The sequence below is a fragment of the Colobus angolensis genome, unplaced genomic scaffold (genome assembly GCF_000951035.1).
Source record: "Colobus angolensis palliatus isolate OR3802 unplaced genomic scaffold, Cang.pa_1.0 Scaffold158, whole genome shotgun sequence".
Lineage (NCBI taxonomy): Eukaryota > Metazoa > Chordata > Mammalia > Primates > Cercopithecidae > Colobus > Colobus angolensis.
Genome location: NW_012114688.1, coordinates 1875418 through 1884673, shown reverse-complemented (window position 1 = coordinate 1884673; position 9256 = coordinate 1875418). Strand labels below are relative to the sequence as shown.

Sequence of the window (9256 nt, the reverse complement as noted above, 5' to 3'; positions counted from 1 at the left end):
ACAGGGTCTTGCTGTGTCACCCAGGCTGGAGTGCAGTGTCATAAGCACAGATCACTGCAGCCTCAACCTCCCAGATTCAAGTGATCCTCCCACCTTAGCCTCCTGAGTAGCTGGGATCACAAGCGCATGTCACTACACACAGCTAATTTTTTTTTTTGGTTAGACAGAGACAAGGTTTTGCTACATTGCCCAGGCTGATCTCAAACTCCTGGGCTCAAGTGATCCTCCTGCCTCAACCTCTCAAAGTGCTTGGATTACAGGCATGAGCCAACATGCCTGGCTCCATTCCTTTTTCTATTTCTATGGCCTCAAAGGTGCCTAATCTTTGTGAATATATTAGGCATCTTTCTAATCCATCTTTCATATATTTATTTAGACAAATTCCTGTCCTTGAAATTTAGTGTTATTTTGTGCATATGTGTTGAATTTTCATGAAATGTATTGGGAGATAAATCTAATGCTTTTTCTTTTTTTCACTCAACATTATGTTTCTGCGACATAAACATCCTGCTGCTATTATGTAAATCCGACTCATTTTTTCAGACTGCTACCTAAACCCTTTACTTGTCCAATAATTGAGTGACAAGCAGGAAGTTCTTTTGGAGTGTTTGCAAACACAAACAAGGATGCAATGAATATTCTCTTGCATGTTCTCTTGTGTGCCTTTGCAAGAATGTTTCTGTGTTTCTGGATATATATGCATAGACTTGCTTGATTATAGAGCAAATTCACATATTGTTTTACAAAATACTGCCAGATTCATCTCTAAAATAGCCAGTTCACATTCCAGCAAGAAAAGCATGCAGGCTTTCATTTCTCCACCAATATACCAGAGTATTCTCTGATTTTCTAATTTTTATCAATCTGGTATATATAAAGTGGTATTTAATTGTGGTTTTATTTTCATTTTTCTGATTTTTTTTTTTTTTTGAGATGGAGTCTTGCTCTATCTTGCCCAGGCTGGAGTGCAGTGGCACCATCTCAGCTCACTGCGGCCTCCGCCTCCCAGGTTCAAGCAATTCTCCTGTCTCAGCCTCCCGAGTAGCTGGGACTACAGGTGTGTGCCACCACACCCGACTAATTTTGTATTTTTAGTAGAGACGGGGTTTCACCATATTGGCCAGGCTGGTTTCAAACTCCTGACCTCAGGTGATCCACCCGCCTCGGGCTCCCAAAGTGCTGGGATTACAGATGTGGGCCATTGCACCCCGCCATTTTTCTGATTTCTTATGAAGCTGAGTTTCTTTTCATATATTACTAGTTATTTGACTTTCTCCTTCTGTGAACTGCCAATTCATATACTTCACTCATTTCCATTGGGTTTCCTGCATTCTCTCTGATTTGCAGACAGCTTTTTGTATTCTAGATTTTAGTCTTAACTTACCAGTTTTCAACAGTATCTTACCCTAGCCTGTCAACTCTCTGATAACTTAATGACACATATATAGCTACTTTGATGTTGATAAATCTATCCATGGCTTGTGTACTTTACGTCTTATTTATGACATCCTTCTATTCTAGGGTCATGAAGATACTCAACTACCTTTTCTCCTGTTGGTTTTGTTTTACCTTTCACATTTAGGTTTTTAAATTCAAATCCAACAAAAGAGTTTTTTTTAATGGGGGAGAATAAATTTTACTATTTTTCCACCTGGTGAGTCAATTTTTCCCTGTGTCATCACATTTGGCTCTCATCCCTGTCATATACCAAGTTTCATATAATCATGGGTCTGTGTCTGGGTTGACCACTTTACCAGAAAATAGTGTTCATGTTACCAGGCTTTGTAATTTCTGACTATTTGGTCAGTGAAGTCCTTTCCTTTTTGCTCTTCTTTATTTTATTTATTTATTTATTTTGAGACAGAGTCTCCCTCTGTTGCCTAGGTTGGCATGCAGTGGTGCAATCTTGGCTCACTGCAACCTCCGCCTCTGGGGTTCAAGCTATTCTCCTGCCTCAGCCTCCTGAGTAGCTGGGATTACAAGCATGTGCCACCATGCCTGGCTAATTGTTTGTATTTTTAGTAGAGATGGAGTTTCACCATGTTGGCCAGGCTGGTCTCCAACTCCTGACTCAAGTGATCCGTCTGCCTCAGCCTTTCAAAGTGCTGGGAATACAGGCATGAGTCACCATGCCCGGTGCTCTTCTTTTTTTCAAAATGGTCTTAGATATTCATGAAACTTTATACTTCCATATAGCTTTTAGCATCTGTTTGTCAGAGTCATCTTCTATATCATTTAATGGAGTTTTAAAAATTCCTCCTTAAAGTTTCTATGTGTTCTTTGTTAGGTTAATTCCTAGACCCTTTATGCTTTTTTTTGTTTTTTTTGAGACGGAGTTTTGCTCAGCTGTCCAGGCTGGAGTGCAGTGGCATGATCTCGGCTTACTGGAACTACTGTCTCCTGGGTTCAAGCGATTCTCCTGCCTCAGCCTCCTGAGTAGCTGGGATTACAGGCACCTGCCATCATGCCCGTCTAATTTTTGTATTTTAGCAAGCTGGTCTTGAACTCCTGACCTCAGGTGATCCACCTGCCCCGGCCTCCCAAAATGCTAGGATTATAGCCATGAGCCACTGTGCCTGGCCTTTTTTTTTTTTTTTTTTTTTTTGAGACCATCTCACTCTGTCACTCAGGCTGGAGTGCAGTGGCGTGATCTTGGCTCACTGCAACCTCTGCCTCCTGGATTCCAGCGATTGTCCTGCCTCAGCCTCCCCTGTAGCTGGGATTATAGGCATGCACCACCACGCCTGGCTAATTTTTGTATTTTCAATGAGACAGGGTTTCACCATGTTGGCCAGGCTGGTCTTGAACTCCCGACCTCAAGTGATCCATCCACCTTGGCTCCCAAAGTGCTGGGATTACAGGTATGAGCCACCACACCTGGCCAATACTTTTGGTTTGCTCTTTAAATGGCATTTTATTTTCCACTACTTTTTCTACTGCTAGTCTGTGTGCGTTATTCTGGCAAACCTACTAAACTAATAATTTGTCTACTGCCCTTGCTGAATGTTTCATGTAAATAATTTTATTAGCAACACACTTAAAACATATCCTTTTTACAATCTTTGAATTAAATTCCTTATTTCCTTTTTTGGTTCCTATCTTATTGCAAGTTTTCAAGAGAACGTGCCTATATCGTTTCCTTGAGATCATGTATGCTGCATGTTTTTGGTAGAAAGTCTTTAAAATGTTAAAAAGTTTTCTTTTATTCATAGTTTTCAGAGTTTTTATTTTTATGAAATACATTTATTTATTAAAGTTTTTTAACTTTTTTTTTTTTTACATCTGGTAAAAACATATCCTTTTTTTCTCTCTCTTTCAGTTCTAATGTGATAAATTACATGGATACATTTTTCTGATATTGACCCATCCTTGTATTCTTGGGATCAACCCTACTTGATCATTCTGTAGTTTTCTTTTTTGACTGAGACTTTTGAAAAATAGACTTTACTTTTTAGAAACAGTTTTAGGTTCTAAACAGAATTGAGCAGAAGGTATAGAGATATCCCATATACCTCTGTCCCTACATATGCACAGCCTCTCCTAATATCAAAATCCTGTATCAAAGTGGAACATTTGTTACAATCGATGAACCTACATTGACACATCATTTTCACCAAAGTTCATCATTTACAGTAGGGTTTATTCTTGATGTTGTACATTCTATGGGATTAGGCAAATGTATAATAACATGTATTCACTATTATAGTATCATACAGAGTGGTTTCACTGCCCTAAAAGTCCTCTGTGCTTCATGTATTCATCTCTCCCTTCCTCCACCCTTGGCAGCCACTGAATCCTTTATCTATAGTTCTGCCTTTTCCACAACATCATATATCTGGAATCATACAGTATGTAGCCTTTTTTTTTTTTTTTTTTTTTGCGGGGGGAACGGAGTCTCGCTCTGTCCCCCAGGCTGGAGTGCAGTGGCATGATATTGGCTCACTGCAACCTCCACCTCCTGGGTTCAAGCGATTCTCCTGCTTCAGCCTCCCAAGTAGCTGGGACTACAGGCGCCCGCCACCTCGCCCGGCTAGTTTTTTTGTACTTTTAGTAGAGACGGGGTTTCACCGTGTTAGCCAGAATGGTCTTGATCTCCTGACCTCGTGATCCGCCCGTCTCAGTCTCCCAAAGTGCTGGGATTACAGACGTGAGCCACCGCGCCCAGCGGGTATGTAGCCTTTTCAGATTGGCTTCTTTCACTTTGTTACATGCATTTAGGGGTACTCCAGATCTTTTCGTGGTTTGAGAACTCGTTTGTTTTTACCACCAAGTAATATTTAATTATCTACAAGAACCAACATTTATTTATCTATTCACCTACTGAATAATATCTTGTTTTTTTTTCCCCAAGTTTTGGCAATTGTAGACAAAACCATGTAAACATTCATGTGCAGGTTTTTGTGTGGATATAAGTTTTGAGCCCATTTGGGTAAATACCAAAGAGTGTGATTGCTAGATCATATGGTAAGAGTATGTTCGGTTTTGTAAGAAACTGCCAATTTCTCCAAAGTGGCTCTTCCATTTTGCATGCCCATTAGCATTGACTGAGAGTTTTTGTTACTCCACATCCTTGCCAGCATTTTGTGTTCTCAATGTTTTAGATTTTAGCCATTCTAGTAGGTGTATAGTGATACCTCATTGTTGCTTTAATTTGCAATTGTCTAATAACATATGATGTTGGTCATCATTTTACATGCCTATTTGCCATCTTCTTTGGTGAGGTGTCAGTTGCATCTTTTGCTAATTTTTGATTGGTTGTCCCTTTTCTTATTGTTAAATTTTAAGTGTTCTTTGTATATTTTGGATAACAGTGCTTTATAAAGTATGTCTTTTGCAAGTATTTTCTGTAGTCTGTGTCTTCTCACTCTCTCGATAGTGTCTCTCACAGAGCAGACATTTTTAATTCTAATGAAGTTCAGCATACCAATTCTTTCTTTCATAGATCATGTCCTTGGTCTTGTATCTAAAAAGTCATTGCCATACCCAGTGTCATCTACATTTCCTCCTATGTTATCTTCTGAAAGTTATATAGTTTTTCATTTTATAGTTAAGTCTATGATGCACTTTGAGTTAATTTATTGTGAAGAGTTAAGGTCTATGATTCATTTATTTTTGCATATAAATGTCCAGTTGTTCCAGCACCATTTGCTGAAAAGACTGTCTTTGCTCCATTGTATTACCATTGTTCATTTGTAAAGATCACTTGAATACAATTATGTGAGCCTATTTCTTGATTATCTATTCTATATCATTGATTTATTTGTCTATTGTTTCACCAATACAGTGGATGAAAGGAGACATCCTTGGTTTGTTCCTTATCTTAGTGGAAAAGCTTCCAGTTTCTCATCATTAAATATGATATTAACTGTAGGGTTTTTGCAGATTTTTTTTTATCAGGTAGATGAAATTCCCTTCTCTTCCTAGTTTGCCAAAAGTTTTTAATCATGAATGCATGTTGGCTTTTGTCAAATGCCTTTTCTGCATCTATTGATATGATCATCTGATTTTCTTCTTTAGCCTGTTATATAATGAATTGCATTATTTGATTTTTTCTTTTTTTTAATTAAAAAAAAAAGGAGTGACAAGATCTTGCTATGTTTCCCAGACTGGTCTCAAACTCCTGGGCTCACACGATCCTCCCACCTCGGCCCCCTAAGGTGCTGGGATTACAGGCATGAGCCACCATGCTCAGTCACATTAACTGATTTTTAAATATTGAACCAGCTTTGCATACCTGGAGTAAATCCCACTACACTGGTCATGGAGGATAATTTTTTTTCATATATTGTTGTATTTGATTTGCTAATATTTTGTTGAGGATTTTTACATCTATGTTCATGTGAGATACTGGTCTGCCTTTTTTTTTTTTTTTTGTAATATTTTTGATTTTGGTATTTGGCCTAATAGAATGAGTTTGGAAGTGTTTTCTCTGGCTTTATCTCCTGGAAGAGATTGTAGATAATTAGTATGATTTCTTTTCCTTAAATATATGGTAGAATTCACCAGTGAACTCATCTGAGGCTGGTTCCTTCTGCTTTGGAAGGTTATTCATTATTGATTCCATTTCGTTAATAGGTATAGACCTATTCAAATTGTCTATTTCCTCTTGTGTTAGTTTTGGCAGATTGTGTCTTTTATGAATTGGTCCATTTCATCTAGATTATCAAATTTGTGGGCACAGAGTTGTTCATAGTATTTGATTATTATCCTTTTAATATCCATGGGATCAGTGATGAGAGCCCCTTTTTATTTATGATATTGGTAATTTTCATCCTCTTTCTCTCTTTTTTTTAGTTAACCTGGCTAGAAATTTTATAAATTTTATTGATCTTTTTAAAGATTCAGCTTTTGGTTCCATTAATTATCTCTTTATTCCAGTTTTGAATTTCATTTATTTCTGCTCTGATTATTACTATTGTTACTACTTGCTTACTTTGGGGTTATTTGATCCATTATTTTTTTAGTTTCCTAAGGCAAAAGCTTAGATTATTGATTTTACACCTCTCTTCTTTTCTAATGTATTCATTCAATGTTATAAATTTTCCTCTAAGCACTGATTTTGCTGCATTCCATAAATTTTGATGTTTTATTTTTATTTTCAATTAGTTCAAACTATTTCAAAATTTCTCTTGAGAAATTGGTCTCTTATTCTTTGAGCAATGTTTTATTTAGAAGTGTGTTGTTTAATCTCTATTTTGGGATTTTCCAGTTATCTTTCTGTTACTGATTTCTAGTTTATTTCCCCTGTGGTCTGGGAGCAGACAGTACATGATACCTATTTTTTAAAATTTGTTAAAGTGTATTTTATGGCCCAGAATATGGTCTATCTTGGTGAATGTTCCATATAAGCATGAGAAGAATGTGTATTATGCTGGTGTTAGATGAAGTTGGCTACAGATGTCAATTATGTTTAGTTGATTGAGGATGCTGTTGAGTTCAACTTTGTCTTTAATGATTTTCTGTCTGCAGTCTTTGTCCTATCTGCAGGATCTGTCCATTTCTGACACAGTGGTCTTGAAGTCTGACTATGATAGTGGATTCATCTATTTCTCCTTGCAGTTCTATCAGTTTTTGGCTTATGCATTTTGATTGTTGTTAAGTCCATACACATTAAAGATTGTTATGTTTTCTTTGAGAATAGACTCCTTTATCATTAAGTAATGCTCCCAGTTACCATTGATAACTTTCTCTGCTTCGAAGTCTGTTCTGTCTGAAATTAATACAGCTACTCCAGCTTTTTGGCTAATGTTAACATGGCATATCTTTCTCTATCTGTTTACATTTGCTCTATATGTGTCTATTTTAAAATGTATGTATTTATTTTGAGACGGAGTCTCCTTCTGTCTCACAGGCTGGAGTGCAGTGGTGTGATCTCAGCTCACTGCAGCCTCCGCCCCCTGGGTTTAAGCGATTCTCCTGCCTCATCCTCCCAAGTAGCTGAGATGATAGGCGTGCACCACCACACCCGGCTAATTTTTGTATTTTTAGGAGAGACAGAGTTTCACTATGTTGGCCAGGCTGGTCTTGAACTCCTGACCTCAAGTGATCCGCCTGCCTTAGCCTTCCAAAGTGCTGAGATTACAGGCATGAGCCACACTGCCAGTCTATATGTCTAAATATTTAAAGTTGGTTTCTTATAGACAACTATAGTTGAGTCTTGTTTTTTATCCACTTTGACTGTTTTGTAATTGCTGTTTTTAGTCCAGTGATGTTCAAAATAACTTGATGGAGTTGGAGTAATGTGTACTACATGTGTTACTATTTTCTATTTGTTGCCTTTGTCATCTATCCCTTGTTTTGTCATTCTTTTTTTGCCATTTGTGGTTTTAATTGATCAGTTTATATGATTTCATTTTCTGCCCCTTTTTAGCATATCAGTTATATTTCTTTTAAAATGGTTTTTAGTGTTTGCTTTACTGTTTGCAATATACATTTACAACTAATTCAAGTACACTTTCAAATAACAATATACTGCTTCATGAGTAGCAGAAATACCTTAAATAGCAAAATAATCCAAAGTCCTCCCTCTTATCCCTTGCTGGGATTCATTGCTATCATTCATTTCACTTATATATAAGCATGCATAAGCATTTGTAATACACAAACATATGTAATCAAATACATTGTTACTATTGTTGTTTTGAATAAACTGCTGTTAGGTCGATTAAGAATAAGAATAATTGGCCAACCTGAAGTTGGGAGTTTGAGACCAGCCTGACCAACATGGAGAAACCCCGTCTCTACTAAAAATACAAAATTAGCTGGGCGTGGTGGCACATGCCTGTAATCCCGGTTGCTAGAGAGGCTGAGGCAGGAGAATCACTTGAACCTGGAAGGCAGAGGTTGTGGTGAGCTGAGATCACGCCATTGAACTCCAGCCTGGGCAACAAGAAGGAAACTCCGTCTCGAAAAAAAAAAAAAACAAAGAGTAAGAATAATTGGCTGGGTGCAGTGGCTCACGCCTGTAATCCCAGCACTTTGGGAAGCCGAGGCGGGTGGATCACAAGGTCAGGAGATTGAAACCACCCTGGCCAACATAGTGAAACCCCCGTTTCTACTAAATATACAAAAATTAGCTGGGTATGGTGGCACGTACCTGTAATCCCAGCTACTTGGGAGGCTGAGGCAGGAGAATTGCTTGAACCAGGGAGTTGGAAGTTGCAGTGAGCCAAGATCATGCCACTGCACTCCAGCATGGTGACAGAGCGAGACTCTGTCACAAGAAAAAAAAAAAAGAGTAATTAAAGTTTGTATTTTACCTTCACTTATTTCTTCTTTGATGTTCTTCCTTTTTCTATATAGTTCCAAGTTTCTGACTTATCTAATTTTCCTTCTCTTTGACAAATTCACATTTTTTTGCTAGGCAGGTCTACTGGCAACAAATTTATTCAATCTTTATCTGGGAAGTCCTTATTTCTCCTTCACTTTTGAAGGATAATTTCACAGGGTATAGACTGCTAGGTTGGTGGGCTTTTTTCTCTCAATACTTTAAATATTTTACTCTCTTCTTGCTTGCATGGTTTCTTTTTTTTCTTTTCTTTTCTTTTTTGAGACGGAGTCTAACTTTGTTACCCAGGGGGGAGTGCAGTGGCATGATTTCGACTCACTGCAACCTCTGCCTCCCAGGTTCAAGCAATTCTCTTGCATCAGCCTCCCAAGTAGCTGGGATTACAGGCACCTGCCACCATGCCAAGCTGATTTTTGTATTTTTAGTGGAGACAGGGTTTCACCATGTTGGCCAGGCTGGTCTTGAACT

General features: G+C 38.0%; 1 protein-coding gene across 1 annotated transcript in view; it reads right to left on the bottom strand.

Moving 5' to 3' along the window:
* The window catches only part of IL12RB2 (interleukin 12 receptor, beta 2), a 92555-nt gene that overhangs the window by 28254 nt on the left and 55045 nt on the right, over positions 1-9256 (bottom strand). The gene's annotated exons all lie outside the window — the stretch shown is intronic.